At 42.7% G+C, this 22,695-nt stretch overlaps 1 protein-coding gene across 1 annotated transcript in view; it reads left to right on the forward strand.

Moving 5' to 3' along the window:
- Window positions 1-2,094: 2,094 nt before the first annotated feature.
- The window catches only part of ELMO1 (engulfment and cell motility 1), a 641,219-nt gene continuing 620,618 nt past the window's right edge, over window positions 2,095-22,695 (forward strand). The window contains exons 1-3 of the mRNA XM_040472227.1: window positions 2,095-2,111; window positions 14,273-14,335; window positions 18,834-18,965. The gene's annotated coding sequence lies outside the window, so the exon portion shown is untranslated. The remainder of the gene's footprint in view (window positions 2,112-14,272; window positions 14,336-18,833; window positions 18,966-22,695) is intronic.

The following is a 22,695-nucleotide window of genomic DNA, read 5'->3' on the forward strand; positions in this document are numbered from 1 at the left end:
TATTAACAATAGATACAACGAGAGGACTGTGGGGGGCCTTTCACTTATATTTGCACTTATAAGCCTTTCTGTATTTTCATTTAATGGACAGGTATAACTTATGCAATCTGGGGGAAAAAAACAATGCTATTTTTTTAAAAAAAGCAACACAGAGAGATGCTCTCTGTTGCCCTCATAATACAAATCCAAAGTACATTCGAAGGTGTATAATTTTCTTCATGATTTGGCCCTTGCTTACCACAGGTCAGCTCTCTTACTATATCCTTTACTGCAGTCTACGGCTGGACAGATCGACTTTCAGTTCCCTACAAACAGCAAAGCTCATTCTTTCCTCGGGCATTTGCTCCTGCCCACACACCCCTTCTGGCAACTTCTCAACAACCCCTTTACTGGAAAACCTCCCTCACCCATCACAAGCTGCCTGGTGGGTCAGGTGCCTCGTGCACAACTACATCATTTCATGATTCCCATATCACTTTCTGTTTTCTTGTCTTTCCCCACTCACTAGGTTTTCTAAGTTCCTATGAGGAAAGCCTTAATGAGTGATCAATTATTGTTGTCAAAAGAGGTAATGAAATAAGAGAATGAATGAACCAGCCTCCATGTAGCAGATGCTGCCATGGGCATCTCATTTATTTTCTCTCATTGAATACTAACCAAGATTTCATGAGGTAGGCATTATCATGTTCCTTTTCCAGTTAAAGAGACCAAAGTCCAAAGGATTTATTGGATCGCCCTCAGCAGCCCCCAGCACATAGTAAATGCTAATAATTACAGAATAAAAGAACACGCATAGTCTAGGGTAATTTCTCTAAAGGCAAAACTCAAGGAAGAATTGAGCTTATTATCTGGATAACTAAAACAACAAGTGCTTTGTTATGAGGATGAGATTGAGAGTAGAAATGGGAATAGGTTGTTTATTTTACTTTTTCTTTTGGTCCTGAATTATTTTAGGTGGCTACATAGAGTGGCTGAATTCATCTGCATTGAAACCCCTTGAGAATTTTTATAGGTTGAACCAAAACAGAATAATGAAATGAACCCTCCTAGGCAGGAATGCAGAAGCAGACATGAAAGATGATTTCTCTGAATTATTTGGCCTTTATAGAAAGAACCATGATGAGTTTCTAGAAAATGCATTATTGATGTGATGTAATAAGGTGAGCTTTCTTTTTTTTTTTTCTTTTTTTGTTTCAAATAATGTCTTATTTTATATTAACCACGGTATGAAACATTGCCACTAAAGGTTGTTTTCGGCACAAGTGAATTGTATCTGATTTTATACCCTGCCTTTTCCATCTATCTTAATAGCTCTTATGTTTGTGAATGAGGTTTTATTCTGTCATTATTCGATTTCTAGTTCAGCATGGATTCAATGGATTCAAGAGATTTTTCTTTCCCAAATCATACCCTTTGTTCCCTACATCGAGTTTTCTGATTTTTGGGTGGTTCCTGGTCAGTTCATGCTTACGCCCATATTTCATTTATTTTCATTTCCTTCTACATAAAAATAACACTCTTTAATTGTGCTATAGTTGAGAAAATAGATATTTCAAAATAATTAAATATTTTGATTTTAAAAGGGCAGCTTCTACTTAGTGTCTTGAAAAATATTGAAATCCACAGCCCTGTTCTCTTATTTTATATAAAAATCCCACATGCATGCAAGATTGTTACAGGAGCACCAAACAAACTCAAAATCCACATAAAGGGAGAATGGTTAACTAGGACTTGGTATGAAATTTGCAAATTTGAATTATGCAAATATTAATGTTCTTTCCATTTGAGTCTTCTCACTATCATCCAATAATGATTTGTTTCTTGTCTATTTAACATTCAGTTGGTTCTAACTTTAAATGCATACTGAGCAAATGTCCACTTTCTTCCTTTCTGCAACAGAACGTCTCTTGTGTGCCAGGCATTGTGCTAGGCACAGTCTCCATTCTCTTGGAGCTTGTAGTGTAGAAGGAAGATAGATGAAGTCACACTAATGAATGTATAAGTACAAATCAAGACGAGTGCCCTAAAGAAAAAAAGTGTGGTCACAGGAACTCCTCTGTGGTGTGTCAGTCAAGTGGCACACCCGCCAGACCTTTAAACTGTGGTCTCTGGTAAGTCTGCAGCATTCCTGGGCTGCCTGTGATTACACCGAAACATATTCCCTGCTAAAGACTTGAGATGAAAACCTTGCTAGACCTGACCTGGCCTGAATTTTAAAATTCAGTTAGAAAGTCTCCTGCTTCTACTGTTAACACTGCAACACATTATATTTTCGGGTTTGAAATGAGAAGTTTCATCTTGGAGGTGGCTGCCCACCTGCCAAGGCTCCATTTAGAATGTGTGGTTCAAAGTGTTTGAGTATCCACAGCAAAGGAGGGCATGGGACAAGCTCCAGAGAAAAAAACATTGGGTGTGTGACAATGTGGCAGCATACAGGGACTTCAGCAACAACACACAATGTTCCCTGGACAACTCTGTCCTGTTTCACCATTGCTCACAAATAAACTCCCCCTTACACACACACACACACACACACACACACACACACACACACACACACCCCTTCACATCAAATGCATACACTTAAGACACAGATCCCACATGCATGCAAGATTGTTACAGGAGCACCAGGGAAGGAACTGAATGAATAAAATGAGAAATTGGCCTTTTGTCAAATATGTGTGGTCAAGGTAGATGTTGTTCTTGGGAATTATTGATTGGGTTTAAGGTTTAGTGAGTTCACATCAGGTACTTGCTGACTTCACATTGGACAAGTATCATCTTACTAAACTGCGGAAAAATGAGACTCAGAAAATTCAGGCACTTGTCCAAGGTCACTTCACTTCTAACTGGCAGATTAAATTTAAACTCGCTTGTTCAGAGTTCTCTTTCCACCATCATTTTAGGAAAAAGATGTTGAAATTGAAAACATGATGAAAAATGCAGAGTTTATCCAGCAATCTCTGGAAAGGCTCATAGAAGGGATCCTGGGTGGGGGCGCCTGGGTGGCTCAGTCGGTTGGGCGTCTGACTTCGGCTCAGGTCATGATCTCGTGGTCCGTGAGTTCGAGCCCCGCGTCGGGCTCTGTGCTGACTGCTCAGAGCCTGGAGCCTGTTTCGGATTCTGTGTCTCCCTCTCTCTCTGCCCCTCCCCTGTTCATGCTCTGTCTCTCTCTGTCTCAAAAACAAATAAACGTTAAAAATTAAAAAAAAAAAAAAAAAAAAAAAAAAAAGAAGGGATCCTGGGTGAGGAACAAGAAAGATCCTATGTCCTGGTCACCAACATAACAGGAGCCAGGAAAGCCTTCCTTCTTCAGAGAGAACCAGTAATTTCTAGGGGAAAACACAAGGCCTTTACAAAGCCAAAGTCATGATCCATGAAAGAAATAATTGATAAGGTGGACTTCATTAAAATTAACTATGCTCAGTGAAAGACACTGTCAAGAAAATGAGAGAACAAGCCACAGGCTGGGAAAAAATATTTTCAAAAGACTCATCTGTTAAAGGACTGCTATCCTAAGTATACACACAATTTTTAACACAATAATAAGGAAACAGGGGCGCCTGGGTGGCTCAGTAGGTTAAGCGTCCGACCTCGGCTCAGGTCATGATCTCGCGGTCCGTGAGTTTGAGCCCCGCGTCGGGCTCTGTGCTGACAGCTCAGAGCCTGGAGCCTGTGTCAGATTCTGTGTCTCCCTCTCTCTCTGCCCCTCCCCCGTTCATGCTCTGTCTTTCTCTGTCTCAAAAATAAATAAACGTTTAAAAAAAATTTTTTTAATAAAAAAATTAAAAAAAGAAACAAACAACTCAGTTAAAAAAATGGGTCAAATACTTTAACAGACATCTCACCAAAGAAGATACACAGATGGGAAAATAAGTATATGGAAAGAAGTTCTACATCATGTATCATCAAGGAAATGTAAACTAAAACAACAATGAGACACTTATTATATACCAATTAGAATGGCCAAAATCCAGAACACAGCCCGGATCAAAAGCTAGTGAGGATGTGCAGCAAAACAGGACTCTCATCCATTGCTGGTGGGAATGCAAAATGGTGGGGCCGCATTAGAAGACAGTTAGGTGGTAACTTACAAAACTCTGTCCACTCCTACCATAAAATACCAGCAATGGCACTCCTTGGTATTTACCCAAAGGAGCTGAAAAGTTAGGTCTGTACAAAAATCTGCACACAGATGTTCATAGAAGGTTTATTGATAATTGCCAAAACTTGGAAGCAACCAAGATTTACTTTGCTAGGTGAATAAATAAAAAAAAACTGGTACATCCAGACAATGGAATATTATTCAGTGCTAAAAAGGAGCTATCAAGCTATGAGAAGACATGGAGGAAATTTAATGCATATTACTAAGTGAAATAAGCCAATCTGAAGACTATATGCTGTATGACTCCAACTATGACATTCTGGAAAAGGCAAAACTATGGAGATAGTAAAAATATCAGTGTTTGCTAGGGGTTGGGGGAGGGGGAAATGACTAGGCTGGGCACAGAGGCCGTATCTGAATGATACTATAATGATGGGTATATGTCGTTACACATTCGTCTAAACACACAGAATATACACCAAGTAGGAACCCTAATATAATCTATGGATTTTGGCTGATTGTGATGTATCACTGTAGGTTCATTGATTGTAACAAATGTGCCACTCTGGTGGAAGATGTTGATGGTAAGGGAAGCTGTGTATGTGTGTGGGTGGGATATCTGTGCCTTCTAAATTCTTCTGTGAACCTAAAACTGCTCAGAAAAAAACAATAAAGTCTTTTAAAAATAAAATAAAAAACCAGGCCTGTATTATATTTCACTTTATCCAGGTTTCCAGTTGATAATCTCTGATCTAGAATCCAGTTGGATGAGTGATGATTTCATTGTTTTTTTCTCAAAGATATCCTTAATGGTCTGCTCCTTTGTTCTCCCACTTCTTTTCTAGTTTTTATCCTGATTTCGATAATAATGTGAGTTACATGTTTGACAAACATTAGTTTATTATCTTGATTCTTCTGTTGCTAAATGCATATTGTGATCGATAGTATGACTTAGCATTTGTGGAAAAGGGAAACTTGCAGGAACTTGTAGGAAAGAAATATGTAAATACTTACTGGTTTCCAAGCAATTTACATAGTATAGAGAGCATTTAATCATTACTACAGCACCATAAGTCAATGTTATTATGACCATTTTACAAATGGATAAACAAAGACTCAAAATCAAGTTCCTATAGCTCACGTACCCACATACTATTTGGCATGCAGTAATTGCACCGTAACATCGAAATCTGCAACAATAAGGAGAGGGTGGTATATAATGATGTTAGCAGTGCCTTGAAATAACACAATGAGGGTCTCAGTTTGGGGTTGGAAGTTAATCTTCCTGCTCTTGTTACCAGAGCATGTGGAACACTAATCCTGCAAGAGGACACAGCTGGCAGTGCCACCACACGCAGCAGAAGCAGGGGCAAGGGGCAGCAGCATTACGCAATAGCTAAGGCCTATGGAAAGGCAAGTAGGGGATATTCCTCCATGATGAGGCACAGAAAGAAATGGATCTGATTCCCCCAGAACGAGGCCATTAGGCTTGTTGGTTAAGGGTTATTACTAGTTACACAGTAAGTGAGGTCTGGATATTTATATCAAAACCTCTTGCATATCCTTTAGAACTAATCAAATATAACCATAGTTATTACATCAACTTGTACAGGGTTCTCATCACAGAATAGGGACTAACTCTTTCTATCTTCAAATTTGAGTATCATCTTCATAAGGGTCTAAATTAAAGCATCCCGTGCAGGTGTTTTGCTTGTTTGTTGTTTGTTTTTGTTTTGTTTTGTTTTACCTCTCAAGGGTGCTCAAACAGCAAAAGATGCCACTAGATGGCCACTGAGAACAGATCCTTGATTCGTTCACCATGATGATTGGGTACAAATGGCAGTTAAGAATTGGGGCAAGGTTGGTGCGCCTGGGTGGCTCAGTCAGTTGAGCGTCCGACTTTGGCTCAGGTCATGATCTCACAGCTCGTGGGTTTGAGCCCCGTGTCGGGCTCTGTGCTGACAGCTCGGAGCCTGGAGCCTGCTTCGGATTCTGTGTCTCCCTCTCTCTCTGCCCCTCCCTTGCTCATGCTCTGTCTCCCTCTGTCTCTCAGTAATGAATAAACTTAAAAAAAAATAAGAAAAAAAAAGAATTGGGGCAAGGTTGAATTGCTCTGCCTAATAAGTAGGAAGTTATTGTAATGGAAAGAGAAGAGGAGGGAAGAAGAGAGGCAGTGGATGAAGGGAGAAGGGAGAAGAGAGGCTGGTGTCCAGGGACTATTTTGCCAGGAGGTAATTTTAAAGGACAGGAATGTCTAACAGGAGGTTTTAAAGTTATTTTCGGCGGAACATCTGACGTGAACACCCTCCTCTGCCCCCTAAGGACTCTCCCGTCTTCTGCATCATTCCCCAATGCTTTTCCAGCAGTGGATTCTTAGCAGAGAATCAGCCAAGTGCTGGGCATCTGAGCGGAGCTGAGATGCTGATGTTCCATAGGAGGAAGAGGGGCAAGAAGTAGCAGAAAAACAGAGAAAAGATAGAAGGAAAGAAAATGTGTGGCGGAGGGGGCAGCCCAGTCCTCAGACGTGTTTAATTTCTCTTTGAATGTGCAGAGTTTGGGATTGGAACCAAAGTCTCCCTGACCTCCAAGCCCTGCATGGTCTACTCAAATATAAGCATACAACCGAATCCCTATTTCTAAAAGTCAGCCCACCACATAAACTCAGTCCCTGCTGGTTTGCAAGAAGCAGAGGACATTTTAATGGTTCCCATGACACAGTGAAAACACCCAGAAACTGCCAGAAAGTCTTTCACAGCCTCCCACCAAACAGCTCCAGACTATTGTCTGCTCTTACTTTCCCCTTCCAGGAACAGCTGTAGTCTGCAGCAGTTCAGGCTGTCAGCGGTCTCCCTCTGGGCTTCCCTTTTGCTCCCCTTTTCCACCCACGCAAGTCCTTTGTGCTCCTCACATCCCTGCTCACATCATCCTACCCCCTTCAAGAGGGCTTCCCAATTCCCTTCCCGATTCTGCTCAGTTTTCCACAATTCTGTCCCCTGTCTCATGTCTGGGGCCAACTTTAGCCATCTGTACATCCTCCCCACCACAGACCAGCATGGTGCAGAACTATAATGGGTTCCCAATAAATAATGTTTGCATTGAACGTAAAGATGATGGGTCTGTAACGTTATTTGCAGCTAACTTTAATAACCCCTAGAGGTTTCTTCTAAATAATAGGAAAATCAGATTTTGGCGGTCTAATGCAGAATTCAAATGCAGCAAACCCAGCGTAGCTGTCTTGCAATTGGCGCCTGTTACTCCTGGTGCTTGACTTAAAAGTGGCCTGGCTAAATGATTATATGTTTACATTAGAGACAATTAGGAGGATGAAATGATGCTGGGGAGAAAAAGTGCTATTGATTTTTTTTTATGCCCCTCGGCTTATCAGCTGGGGCTACATGCCAGCCATATCCAGTGCAATAATAGCCAGAGGCTTGAGGGTTTTTGTAGTGAGCCGTGAACTTGAGTGGGCATATTACAGGGTGCCCAGTGGTTGTTCTGGGAGATGTACCTGCTTAGATGCCATTGGAATTTCCAATTTTTTGGCAAATGTCCTCACACCAGCTGGAACCACAGCTCTGGCAGATTCCAGGAGGGGCTGGCTGCACTCTGCACTGCCCTCAGGCTCATAAGTAGCAGACCTGTTCTGCCGGAATCTAGAAATACGGTGCCTGTCTCTTCCTTAACTCCTTAATTGGCACAGAGGAGACTTCATCCTCCCAAGAAGGCCACAGGGAGATAGACAGCAGTGTGGTAAATAAAGCATCCTGACCATTGAAATGATAACTACTTATCCCATGAGCATTTACACCCAAATGGAAGCAAACAAAATTACAAAGTGGCTTATGTCCTTATTTGTTATTGCCAACATTATTCTTTACAACCACACACTGCTTTCCTTTACAAAGGCCCCACAGCACTTCTCAGATGTCTGGATACTAACATCCCTAAAAAAGAGCAGATACTGTTGAGTGGCATATCTTGTCCCTGCTTCAAAAGGCTTCTTCTCTAAGTTTAGCATCGTCTGAACATGGAGTAGAAAAAATGGTAAAGGACATTGTATGTTAACTAACTTGAATTTAAATAAAAAAAAAATTTTAAAACTACAAAATACTTAGGAATGCATAAAATATGTGTAAGATCTCTGCATTAAAAAGTGCAAGGCAAAAGAAAAGAAAAGAAAATGAAAGGAAAGAAAGAAAGAAAAGAAAGGAAGAAAATGGTAAAGGGAAGAGCTGGGTTACACACATAAACAGACAGGAATGAAAGTCAGAGAGAGCCAGAAAGGAAGAGAAAGAGATAGACACAAGAAGGGAAAGGAATAGTGTCAGAGGCATAAAAAGAATAGAGTGATGGATGCACAGATGGAAACACAGAACCCAGCAGAGCAGGCTGACAGACAGACAACCCACCACAGCCAGTCCGAGATCACGTTCCCCCTTAGCCAGTGTGAGGGACTAAATGGTGCCTGTGACCTTTTTTCCTCACAGGCAGTACTCCCTCTGGTCCCCTGCCACACTCACCTACTCCCCTTCCCCCAAAATACATCAGCCCTGTATGACTCCTGTGTCCCTAACTGTGACCCAACCCATGGCTGGCAATGACAAGGAGATGCTTCACGGAGTAATAGAATAAGAAGCAGAGTCAAGAAAAGAGAGCACAGGAAAACAGCCATGGGGAGGAAAGGAGGAAGGGAGGGAAGACATGATAACGCTGTGGCAAGGATGGGTATCTCTGGGAAGACATGTTCACATTACAAACTACACCTGCTGGGAATGGCTCAGGCAAGGGGTGGCAGGCTTATCTCCTTGGTTCACCAGACTTCCTGGAAGCTGGAGTGGGGCCTTTTCCCTGCTCCTTGTTTTGTAACTCAGGTACCAGCCACCTGGTGACCTCTGAGTTCCCCTGCTCTTAGGGCTGACCCTTCCTTTTTTATTTAAGCTTGTTTATTTATTTTAAAAAAATGTTTAATGTTTGTTTATTTTTGAGAGAAAGAAAGAGCACAAGCTAAAGAAGGGCAGAGAGAGAGAGGGAGACATAGAATTTGAAGCAGGCTCCAGGTTCTGAGCTGTCAGCACAGAGCCTGATGTGGGGCTCAAAGTCATGAACTGTGAGATCATGACCTGAGCTGAAGTCTGACTCTTAATCAGTTGAGTCACCCAGGCACCCCAAGTTTATTTATTTCTGAGAGAGAGAGTTGGAGAAAGAGAGAGGCAGAGAAAGAGGGAGAGAGAGAATCCCAAGAAGGCTCTGCGCTGTCAGCGCAGAGCCCGATGTGGGGCCCTAATTCATGAACCATGAGATCATGACCTGAGCTGAAATCAAGAGCTGGACACTTAACCTACTGAGCCACTCAGGCACCCCTGACCCTTCCTTTTAATAGTTGAGTGATAATGGCTTATATTTAGGAAACACATGCTTAAGTTTTTAGAGCTCAAGTGTCATGATGTCCTGCAATGTATGTGCCAATAGCTCCACAAGAAAATAATAAAAATAAATAGTAAAAATCAAAGTCATACACAGAAAAGAAGAAAAAAGCAAATATGGTCAAATGTTAATAATTCTTGATTCCATGTGGTGGGCATACAGGAAGTCAGAGTGACTTTCATTCAATATGTCAAGATGTTTAAACTTTTCCTTTATGAGAGATTGGAATTTAAAAAAAAAAAAAACTAATAAAAAGGAAGAAAAGAGTTAAGTAGAGTCCCTTGCCCAGTGGCGGGAAAATCAGCACACTCCCTACATTTCCTCAGGGCTCACTTGCTCTGATTTCCTGTGCCTGCCCCTCCATCACCTTATCTTTCTGTTTGGTGATGCCCCTTTCTCTTCACCCTGCTAGACCCAAACATGGACTACAGCCCCTTTTTCCTAATTTCCCCCACCCCCCCCCCCCCGCCCCCCATGCAAGACAGGTGTGTGCCATCACTTTGACCACAGATCCTGGGGCAGTGATCGGGGCCAGGATTCCATTGCAAAGCATCAAAGGGTATACATGAAAAATTGAATATTAAAAAAAAATTAATGTTTGTTTATTTTTGAGAGAGAGACACAGACAGAGCAATAGCAGGGGAGGGGCAGAGAGAGCGAGGGAGACACAGAATCCAAAGTAGGCTTCAGGCTCTGAGTTGTCAGCACAGGGCCCGATGTGGGGCTTGAACCCATGAACCGTGAGATGATGACCTGAGCTGAAGTCGGACGCTTAACCGACTGAGCCACCCAGGTGCCCCATGAAAATTGAATATTTTTCAATCAAAACCAAAAATAATGTTTGCCTTTATGGTTTTCAAATGGGTATACACTGTAACATCTTATTCTTGTAGTAATATTTTCAATAAAGTGAGACAACTGAAGGGTGCTGTTTCTAGAAGTTCTGTAGCTAGTCCTCCCACCAAGAGAACCAGCATCAGTTTTCCTGCTGGTCATCTCTTGTCTAACCCTGCCTCCTCAAGAACCAGCCTCCTCCCAGCCAGCAGATTCTCTTTCTTCTTCACTCCCTCCCTCTTTCTATCCACACAAACTCTGAATTCAACTCAATTTTCATGCAGAACCACTCACTTCTTTCTATCTTCTGTCCCCTGTTTCCAAACTCTATGTCTGTCTGTGTGGTAGGAGGTGGAGCTGCCTCTATAGAGCCACAGATCTATTAATTCATTTGGTTAAGCAAAAAATCATTTGCCCCCTGAGAGCAATTATGCTAGCAGAGGGCAAAAACATCCACACAGTGTTTATTTTAAACGGCAATTTAAAAAATTCTTGCTACCTTGAACTTTGGCTTCACCAAAGAACCCTATTTAAAATGTGGCAGACACTCAGTAGCAATTTGTATGGGAACTTTGTCTGCAAAGCCTGCTGCAGAAAGGCTACTGTCATTGGGTTTTCCTGGGTCACTAGCCTGAGAGAGGACAATTGAGACAATGGAAAGAAGTCTGCCTCCGCCCCATTTTCCCAGCCTGGTGATCTGCCCCACTATCACTGGGATTTCACTCAACTGGCCCACTGACAACTATGCTAGGTCTCTTTTTCTTTGGGGCCTTACTTTGTTCTTTTTATGCCAGCATCCCAGGCCTGTCTTGGCTCTCACCTATTCCTGGAAAACCTGTTTTCTCTGCGTTGTCCCCACATTTATGAGAGCAGGATTCAGTGACCTCTGTCCCTCACATCATTTTACCAGACCCAACTTTCACAGGCAACATGAAAACCTTCAGGATCATCATCCCTGCCCTGTTATTTCTTCCTCTGCTATCCCAACTCCCACAGGATGCTTCTTTTTGAGAGAGGTTTATTTCAGTTCTCCACTTTGAGGGAAGCCAATGCACTCTGCCTTGCTTCTGGAACCTTGTACTATCAGAAAGAACTGTGGAAACATTACTGCTCTAGATTAGCCAAAGACCTCCTTGTTCTGGATGAGACCAACTTGGAGTCTTTACTTGCAATAAAGTGGAAGTTTCAGGACAATAAGAAATAGAAACTTGTTCAAAGTTCTCACTCTCCCATCCCCTATTAAATGAGATACCAAATAATATTTAAACAGCACCTGCACTCTGGTTAAAGGAAGGCTTCCTCAGATGCAGACCCTTTAGGCCCCAGACCTGCAGGGAGCCCCAGTCAGTGGGTGAGAGTCCTTGCAGCAGCCAAACTCTGAGTAGCTAGCATAGACCCTTTCCAGGACAGGGTAGCCTTCTCCACCATTTTGCTATTTCATTGAGGCCAAGAGTTAAGATCATAATCATATCTTACCAGATTTGGGGCACTATGGGATAATGTTCTAATTTTAGTAGAAACACGAAAGAATGATTTCCAGAAAAATGAGCTTTCAGCCTAGGGTTTGCAAAAGTTGCGTATTCTCCTTCATTGTAATTGTAGTTGCCTTGCAGAGGGACATTTAGAACTTCTTGTACTTTTCTTAAAAATCTGCAATGAATAGACAGAGCCTGTTAATCCTATCTGTTTTCATAACTGGGACACATTACCTGATGGAGTAAGGAGCCCTGTAGAACCACATACCAGCAAGTGGTACTGTTCCGAGAACATCTCCTTTCCTTGAGAAGCCTGCCCCCATCCTTTTACAGGTGTGCTCCCACACTCTGCCCCAATGAGTGGGCAATGGCAACCTCTTTGTCTTGGGCAGTCAGAGTCCTTCCCACGGAATTAAGCTCAAGAGAGACAGCCTTTCCTCTCTGGAGGGAAGATTTGGAAAATGTGAGTCCAGAGCCATTGCCTGCCCCTGTGCCCATTACATGTCTTGAGCCACCCTATAGGAAGAAAGAAGGAACCCAACAACAGACAAGAAAAGCAGAGGTGAGTGATACCGAGGGGCCCCTAGTTTCCAGAGTCACAAGTCCTAAGAAGAACCCTGGGCACAGCCTTCCCAAGGTTCTTCTTCTAAGTTGTGTTTTTCTTTTCTGATGTTGGTTTTGACTTTCTTAACTACTGAAATAAATAAATAAATAAATAAATAAATAAATAAATAAATAAATAAATAAATGCTTCTATGCTTAGCTGGTTTTCTAGTGTCTGGAACCCAAAGAATCTGACCTAACAAATGGACCATAACTGATCTATCTTATCTTGAGAGTTGATATCATTACTATATGTCAGGAATTGTGTCAGGCCTTGAGCAAAGGCAGATGAGTAGGACAGCCTCCACCCTGACTGTGCTCACAACCCAGAGTGGGGGTGAGGGGGGTGGCAGGTAACATAGCTATATGGCACTCCTTTCTCTGAGTTCCTGGATTTATCACCTGACATGCAAAAGACCCATGCTCAGGATTCTCTAGCACACTCATCCCACAGAAGTAGCAATGGCCCTTTTTCCCTTTATATACCTGTTGTTTAGTGCGATCATAAAGGCCTTCTATTTGTTATAGGAATAAGAGAAATTATGCGGTCATAATAACAACAATGCCTCCTTATGATTTTCAGAGCCCTTCCAGATAAATTATCTCAAATATCAAGAATATCCAGTCCATGGAATCCATATAGTACAAAGTTGAAAAAACATCCTGTAAGACCTTCAGCTTCCTTCCCTTTCCATATCTACTCTTAATTTTGCTTTCTATGTAGGCTTCCTTACTGAGAAAAAAAATGAGCTAATGGCTGGGAGCTGGAAAGGAAGGGTGATAAAAGTATCTGATTAACTTAGTTTACATTTCCTGAAAATAAGATTAATTGGTTTCTGTTGAAGATGAATCTCAGGGCCTCAGGTACCTAAGAGAATGATCCTCCAACAATGACCTGGGAATCAAAGTTCAAGGTCTGCCAAGCTGCAACCTCAACATCTCATTCACTCATTCATTCACTGAGCTCTACTGGGTGCCATTATGTACCAGGCATTATGGCGTGACTGTCTGCAGTCTCCTGAGTTTACAACCCATTACAGTGGTTCTCAAGCTGACTTATACCCTAGAATCACTGGGAGAGCTTTAAAAAATACTGGTACCTAAATCCTACTCCCAGAAATTGTGATTTCATTAGTCTGGGTATGATCTGGATATTTTGAGTTTTAAAATGTCCCCACATGATTCTAAATGTCCAATAAAGGCTGAGAACTACTGGTCTAGGAGAGAAAGATAAATACACAGGGAATTACTAGAAAGGGTTTAAGGGTTTACAATGGGACCCCATGAGGCTCTCTCCACTCAGGCTTAGAAGACCCTGAGAGCCTTCCCAGAGGAGGTAGCTGAGATGTGAGGGATCAGGAAGACTAACCAGGTGATGGTGTTTGGAAGACAGGATAAGAAGAGTATTCTGAGCAAAATGAACAGTAAATGTCATAAGAAAGTGCACTGAAGACAGGTAATGTTGGAGAGCAGAAATGACAGCAAAGGAGAGACCAGAAGTGATAAAAATTGAACTTGAAGAGGTGAGCAAAGATCAAAACACAAGAACTGAAGTTTTGAGATGTAATTCTGAAGCCAACAGGGCTCATTATGAAGTGTGCTGTGGCAAAACAAAAGGCTCAGCTGTTAGAGATCCTCCGCCCCCTGCCCCCGCCCCCCACAGCCCTTCAAGCCCTCACTCTTATGTATCAGAATGACGCCAATGGCCACGCCATTGGAGCAGCAAGTTTAATGTAGATTGGTGACTGTGTTCAGGATTTGTCTTTTTAAAATCTTGTCTATACCTAGTCACTGTGTTTGATACATTTATAGGCTTTCTTTTTCTCCCCAGGAGATCAAAGTCACCTCACCGTCTCATTAACCTTCACTTGGCATCCTTAAAGGAGATAATGAGGTAAGTAATATTAGGGAAAGTTGTAAACACTTAAAGATTGAAAGACTTGCCAAAAATACAATACAATAAGCTAAGAAAACACCAAGCTCTGGAGCTGCTTTTTCCCTCTGATTCCAATTTATCTGCAAGATGACATTATGGAGGAGAACAGGTCAGCTTGGAGCATTGCAGAGCAGGGCAGTGCTGAGCTTCAAGTTAACCTGCACTTAGAAAAAAATCAGAGGGGAATGAAATTGCTTTTTGCTCAGGGAAGTTCTTCCAATTTCAGTTCCAGGGGAAATAGTTAATTCATGAGCCGAGCCGTGAGAGAAATGAACGCATTGGTTCCCAGAGGAAAAGGGATCTGGCCAGCTCTCCAACTGCTAATACAGATTTTAGGCTATTTTACATTTGCCCTCATGGGGGAGAAACTAGATATCACTTATCTAAAACTAAAACATTTTGAATTAGATCTGACCTGGTAGATTTCCGCTAACTCAGCCACCACACGTTGAGGTTGGCCCATTTATTCGGTTTAGAATCAGTTAACTGTGTTGCAAACTGCCTGCTCCATCTGGCAGCCCTAGCTCTGATTTTCAGCTGCTCTTGCCTGTATGAAGTTCCCTCTCACCTGAGCATCTGGAAAAGGTGGTTTGAATTTACCTTTCAGTTCCACCCTGAGTTCAGACAAAGAAGGCAGAGTATGAGCTAGACCAGTGCTTCCCAAACTATAATGTACCCCCAAGTCACCTGGGGACTTCTGAAAGGGCAGACCCCACATTCTGCCTTTCTGCCAAGTTCCCAGGTGGTGACGCTGCTGCAGGTCCATAAACCATACAATTTCTCTACCTGTTCTGACGCTCTGAGGCAATCTCTCCTCTCAAAACCACCTTCCCTATCACCTGGATCATTAGAGGATCATCTGGGTCTCAAAGGCCTTTTGTCCTTCCAGAGTCTCCTTCTTCAAACACTTCCCCTGGAGGATTAACATTTGCTGCTCCCCCAGCTAACAGTATCAGAGATAAGGTTTCAATTGGTTGAAATCCAAACCAAAATGGAAAGAGTCAGGACGGTGGATACTAAAGGAACAAAGGCAGCACGGAACAGAGAAAGGCACACATTAATGACATGATCTTCCCCAGTGAAAGGGAAACTAACAAGCGAAAGCAAAGCCACTCTTCCTGTCCTTAGAGGAGTTTCAAACCAGAGGCATTAACTAGAACACACTGGAGAGTCACAGCCTTGAGGGAAATCCCACTATGCCCCAGGATTTGTTTTGGGGGCAAATTATGTGAATTCCTGCATTAGCTCCCTAATTTGTAGAATGGATATGACAATACCGATCATCCACCTGGTATTGTTGTGAGGGTTAAATGAGTTCTTCCATCTTAGATATTGCCAAGCATCCAGTATGGTAGCTCTAACAGTCACTCAAATATAACCAAAATGCAACTAACAAGCATCGGTGAGGTTTGCAAAGTTCAGATTAGTAGAAAGACTCATGAAGGACTTTGGGAATTCAGCGAGCTCCAGTCTAGGGGTGAAAGGAATACAGGTGATCACACAATTTGTCCTGTCAGATCTTGTATTCTGTCTCAGCTCTCAGCCTTGAATGATGTCCTCTCCTCAATAACTGTCCCTGTAGAATTTACTTGCAGAGTTTTCCCCTAGAGACATGTCATATTCGTGAAGAAAACTTGCCCCAATAATTATTATGGATCCTTCTTGATATACCTTACTTAATTAGAAGGCAACACTGGAGATTGATTCCTTCACTTGCCAGTTACTAGTTGACCTTGAGCAAATAACAAACTTTCTTACCCTTGGTTTCCTGTTCTATAAAATGGGGGCAAGAGCAACAGTCTCAGATGGCTGTTGTGAAGCTTAACTGGAGGATTCTCTGTGGCCCTTGGGTAACTGCAGATTGTAGTTCCTTCTTCCTTAAAATCCCCCATCAAGTTTACGTCACCCCACTGTGACAAATGGAAAGTCTCTTGGGACCAAACAGACCAAGCTGAAGATTGATCCTAGCCTTATTTCTTCATTTTTTTCCCTAACCTTGAAATGTTCACTCCTGTCTTCTTAACTCTTACCCAAACTCATGCTGTCAGTTTTCCCGCAGACTGTAGCAGACCAACGGACTATGGAAGAAGCTGAGTTGAACATGATGTCTTAGGGCCTCTCTTTCCTAACAACAGATCCAAACAGGGCAAATTCAAATGTCTGAGGAAGTAAGCATCTCAGCTGCGGGGCCTCAGGGTGGGAACTGCTCCCAGGAAATGGCAGAGTGAGGCACCCCACTGGCAGGGGCACAGTGAGGCCTGGCGAGGGGCTCCCCTTCTTCTCCCTAGAACTCAAATGTCCCCAAGCCAAGAATTAGAAGTAAAATTGTCAACATATGGTTTGTTTCCCAACAAATGATGTTCACTTTAGGCCGTGACGATTTTCTAAAATCCCATTTAATATAACTTCATTTTCTATGAGCTAGCAGACGGGGTCAGAAGCTGCAAAGCAGAATGGCTGTGCCGTGTGTGCTCAGTCACGTTGGGAGGGTGACAGGCTCCATGTGTCTGTGTGAGGTACGGAACTGTTAAAACAAATAAGAAGAAAATCAGGTCAACACATAGGTATTATGAAGGTTAAAAAAAAATCCTAATTTGGGAACCTAGAAAGTTGATAATCTGATTTTTTTTTTTTTAATGGGAAATGCAGTGTTGAGATATATGGGAATAGAGCACCACCTTTATCAATTCTCTCATCCTCTCTGGGCCTCAGTTTCCTCATCCAAAAAATGAGGCTTGTTTAGAGTCAGAGATCACAGAGGGATTTCACTTCCTGTGCTAAGCCTAACCCACTTCCTGTGTTAAGTCTAACCCATGGCCGTGGCTACTCTGAGGACTGCCCTGAGAAGTCTGAGGCTCTAGCTGGACTGATATTACAAGAGATACTTCATATCTGTCATGAGTCTGGGGTAGCGTCGGTTATAGTTGGTGCTAAACACTTGCAACCCATGTGAATCAGATGGCCTCTGAAGTCCCTTGCATTCTTAGTAGTTGTTGGGTCTAATTTACCCACCACAGGCTGAAGGGCACAGGCAGAGGAGGATCTGTAGAAGATTAGACTGAGACGCCCAACAGATAGGAGTCCCCTAGAGATCACTCAGGAGAATAGCTTTGGCTAAAAGGCATCTTGAAGTTTGACTTGCCTTGTCACTGAACACCACTCACAAATTCAAGCCTAAGCAATACTTGTGACACAGAAACCAAAAAGCATTGTGTTTAGACAACAAAGATATAGGTCCTCATAGTTCCCTGACTCTTGGCACCTATAATGGGTTGCATGGTGGTCCCCGAAAAGATTTTTCCATTTCCTAATGCCCTGAACCTGTGGATGTTACCTTATTTCAAAAAAGGGTCTTTGCAGAAGTTAAGTTAAAGATATTGAGATGCGGTCATCCTGAATTTATCAGGTGAATCCAAATCCAATAATAAGTGTCCTTATAAGAGACTGGAGAGAAGGCACATGAAGAGGAAGAGAGGCTGTGACCACAGAGCAGAGATTGCAGTGATACGGTCAAGGAGGCCAAGGAGTGGCAACAGCCACTACTAGCTGGAAGAGGTGAGGAAGGGTTCTTCCCTGGCCTCCAGAACATGAGAGAGTAAATTTCTGTTGTAAGCCACCAAGTTTGAGGTCATTGTTACAGCAGCCACAGGAAATGAACACAGTAGCCTACAGGAGTAATGGTGGCCCTAGAATAGCTCAGGCTGGCCAGAGGAAGAGTCAGAACAGTGGCTTTGTGGAGAGGACATCGGCCCAGATCCTCATCAGTCCTTCATGCCTCCTGTGCCTCCTTTACATGGGATCACTTCTGCAGCCCCCAAGTAAGAAGGTTCTGCCTGGATTCTTCTGAGGCTTTCCACTCATCTGCACCACCTTGGCCCTCAAATGGCCTCATCCAGGCCACCCCTCATGCCAGACTTGACCTTGGCCAAGTTGTATACTCTAACTCAGCTACTAGCTTAATCATTAATCATAATTGCCTTTGTCTAGAATGCTCCTGGCCATGTTGGAAAACACACTATCAAGCTAAACTCCCTCCCCTGTATTACCCAAATGAGAGCTTGCAACTGCATGCAAAACTACTGCCGAAACTCTGGCAGCATTTGGCATCTGAGGAATGGAGCAGAAGAGGAACTCGGAAGCAAGAGAGCTCTCTCTAACAGTGTTTGATACGGAAACTTTCCTCTCCAATTTCCAGTAAATAATGCTCAAAGGGGTCATTTCTGAAATTTCCTCTTTAGGGCCTCAGAATTGCAATCTATAGGAACAGCAGTTCACAGCAAGAACAAGTGGACCAAACCATGAATTTCTTTTGATGCTATTGCCCTTGCCCTACCTTTTTCTCATGCTGTGTGTTGCTTGAACATCCTGAGGAAATCTGGATCTCACCATACAGGAAACCTCTCCCCCAGATTGGGAACTTGACCAGTCTAACTTCCACTTCTCATTTCATTTCCAGCCCTGTGTTTGTACTGAGACTTCGCTAGGACAGATAGAGCACACTGTCCTGGGAGCCCTGCCTCCCCACCGTGGTCACAACTTGCAGCAAGGAACTAATCTGGTTGACATCTCTCACTTTATGAGAGTTGTGGTAAGGATTCTATTTACTATATGTTACAATGCAATATCATACATTACTATGGTCTACTACATACCATCTGTGGGACGCAGAGCATTTATTGAAAATCTGGCAGACAGTGGCTTCTCCTCTATAGGGAAGGAGTAATGACAGCTTCCTTGCATGATTACACTGAGAATCAACATATCTGGTACAGGGGTTGGCATTGTAAAGTCCTCAGGACTTTACAGCCACCCTGTACAGTGTACTTTACAGCCATCATGACTCCCATTGTTGCTATTGTGATCATTGTTATTACCGCCCTCCCCCAAAGATACATAATCCCTTACTCTCCTCACCACCATTTCTGCCTGCTGCCTTGTGTGCTCATATAATGACTGAGCGAGGGATGAAGACAGGAGAAGAAATGTAAGCAAAAACTTGGTGCCTGCTGGATCAAAAGAGGTCTGAGCCATTCACAGACTAAGAGATGCATTTGTATCTCAACCTCTTTGATTATCTCTGTTTCATATTCTGTCCACAGAGTCCCTGTTGGACACTTCCACCTCAGAAATCACAGCAGCCCTACTGGCACTAGGCTTTGTCTCCAAAACCACCAACCTCCGTATGAAATAGACATCACCCCAAGAAGCCATCTTGCTTTATGAACGATGAGACATGTGACTCCAGAATTGCCTATTGAGGAGAGCCTTGATCCCTCCCTTCTAACTGATGTCACTGCTGGAGTCCTTTGGCCAAACACAGAGGGAAGGGCTTCTGCTTCTGTCCCCACCAGCCTGTTTGTGCACTGAAAGCCCTAGCCTCATCCTTCTTGGTGTGCTGGCTCTGTGCAGCACTTTATTTATTATTATTATTTTTTTTAATGTTTATTTATTTATTTTGAGAAAACATGAGTGGGAGGAGGGACAGAGAGAGAAAAGAGAGAGAATCCCAAGTAGGCTGTGCATTGTCAGCACAGAGTTCAAAGCACGTGGGGCTTGATTTCACCATCCATGAGATCATGACTAGAGCCGAAATCAAGAGCTGGATGCTCAACCAACTGAGTGACACTGATGCCCTTCTGAGCAGCATTTTAAAATGTGGTAGCTCTCATTGTAACCCCTCCACTGCCTCAGCTCTGACTCCTCTTTTCAACCCATCCACCTCTGCCCTCACCTCTCCATTCAGCCATGTTCTTCTATAACTATACATACCTAGCTCTTGACAAAAATGCAGGTTATCAATATTGCCCCTGACCTTCTTAGGCAAACTTCAACCTTCCTTATTGTTCCCACCAGATTACCCCAGCTCTATTCTAAGTGGGAGCCAGACCCTAGTAAGTATGACTGTCCACCCAGGGGTTGCCCCCAATTTCTCCTGCAATCTCATCACCCCAGTCAAAACTTGACTTTCCACCATAAAGTCAACAAGTCTCTTAGAAGTGCCTCTGATGAACTGGTCACACTGCCATGTAAATGACAGATGAGAAAGCAAAGGCACTCCCCTTGGGACTGGTAACCTGACAGGGGCAGACATTTCCTCCCCAAAGAGGCATTCCTCGGGGTCCTCAGTTGGCCAAAACATTGAGAATGGGTATACCTTCTCAAAAATGAGTTATTTCTACAAAGGTCAATCAGTATATTAGTTTGCTAGGGCTGACATAACAGAGTATCACAAACTGAGTGGCTTAAACAACAGAAATGTATTGTCTCACTGTACTGGAGGCTAGAGGTCTGAGATCAAGGTGTCGGCATGCTTGCTGCTGGAATGGACAATCCATTCCATGCCTCTTCCAGCTTCTGGTGGCATCAGGCATTCCCTGGCTTGTAGATGGTCCTCTCCCTGTGTTACCACATCATCTTCCTTCTGTACATACCTGTGTGCATCTAAATTTCCCCATTTTATATAGATTTCCCCATTTTATAAGGACACTAGTCATTCTGGGGTAGGGACCACCCTAATGACCTCATTTTATTTTGATCATATGCAAAGACCTTATTTCCAAATAAGATCACATTCACAGGTTCTGGGGGTTAGGACTCCAACATCTTTTGTGGGGACATAATTCAACCCATAACACTACGGTATAACATATCCTTATTTACGTCAAACATGCAATCCTGAAGACCTCATGTACTTCAAAGTTTTCATAATTAATTTTTCTGAAGGAAAAACAATAATAGTTAAGGGCACACGAGAGGGACTATTATCTCAAATTGTATCTATCCACAAACATGTGACATGTTTGTCCTTGAATATTTCTTTCTTCTCTCAGTGTTTTCGCTAATATTTCCCTTTGAGAGTTCACTAAATTTACTGCTTGGCCTATCTCAGTGGTTGTCTGGCTTGTGTAATGGCATTTTATGTAACTTGCACTGCAAAGTCACCGATTTGCAGACCCGATTTTCAGCACTCACGCTAGCCATATGACTCAATAACATCTTGGATGATATTGTTATGTGATTCAAAAAGTTTTAAATGCTTAAGTTGCAGTGACTATTAAAATAACAGCACAAAAGTAACCAAAATCTTTTGCAGAAATTCTAGTGCATGTAAACAGGAGGGTGATCCACAGTCCACCGACAAAGGAAGCAGGGTATTTCCATCAACAGCTGAAGTAACACTGTCAAATGTGAACACGGCATATAGTTCATTTGGCCCCTGCTTTGAAATTGTGTGATTTTTTTTTTTGTAAATTTGAGGAATGTATTTTTTTTTTTAGGAAACTAATTGAGACTTTGTTAATATTCTCATATCATGCTATCTCAAATTCACATAGTTCACATTTGCATTAAGTGCCATTGGACTGTGTAATAAGCACCTTTACTTCAGTAAAAAAAGAATCACAGAGCAAAACTACGCAAAGGAAGAAAGGCAGATGGAAGCTACATGTCTAGTTAAAGGCCAGTCTTATGTAGATTAGGAATAAATGGGTTTTAGCCATGTCTCTGGTCCGTGGTCTTTAAATTATTTATTCCCTGGTCCTCTCTGCCTAGCTCTGAAGTCCTCTAACAAAAGAAATACAACCTTTATTATATGATTTTTTTTTTTTTTTGTCCTCTCCTGCCTCCAGCCACCAAAATGGGCCCGGGTATAAATGCTAAACTCTTAAAGCAGAATGACATGAAGGCATGATGAGGCAGTCAACTACTCAGCAGTACTGTGCTATGGGAGGCCACAGATCGGGAGTCCTGAGACTTGGCTTTTGGTCTTGGCTCTGCCACCAACAAGTTATACTTCCTGGAACGACTTGTTTAATTTCTCTTGGCTTTCCCTATAGTGAATGGTTTTGTCCGTTTTTGTTTAAGGGATGGAAAGCCAAAGGCAATACACAAGATGCACAACTGTTTCCTTATAGAGAGAAGCATGGGTCATGTGAAGGGGATCTCACATCATGAGCCCTTGCTTCTCCCTACAAAATCCATGGTTCTCCCAAGTCCTCGGGGAGACCAGAGGTGTCCTGTGCCATGGAAAGTGCCTTGGACTGTTCTCACCGGTTTTGCCAATTGTCTCATTACGAATGGCCTCACATGTCCCACTCTACCCCTGCTTTCATCTGAATCTTCACCCAGCCCTGGTGGGGAAGAAAGGCTTTCTTCTCAGGACACTGTGCTGATCCTGACTTTGATTGCCTGGCAGGTCCTGGACAGGCCCACCCTACGGCTCTCAGATAGAAAGGCCCTAGGTAGACACAGAGTCCATATTTTCTGAACCAAAACACATGATCTGTTTCACAAGAGACTTATGAATTTTAAAAATAAAA

This window comes from Herpailurus yagouaroundi, unplaced genomic scaffold (genome assembly GCF_014898765.1).
Source record: "Herpailurus yagouaroundi ecotype Mexico unplaced genomic scaffold, PumYag 100, whole genome shotgun sequence".
Lineage (NCBI taxonomy): Eukaryota > Metazoa > Chordata > Mammalia > Carnivora > Felidae > Herpailurus > Herpailurus yagouaroundi.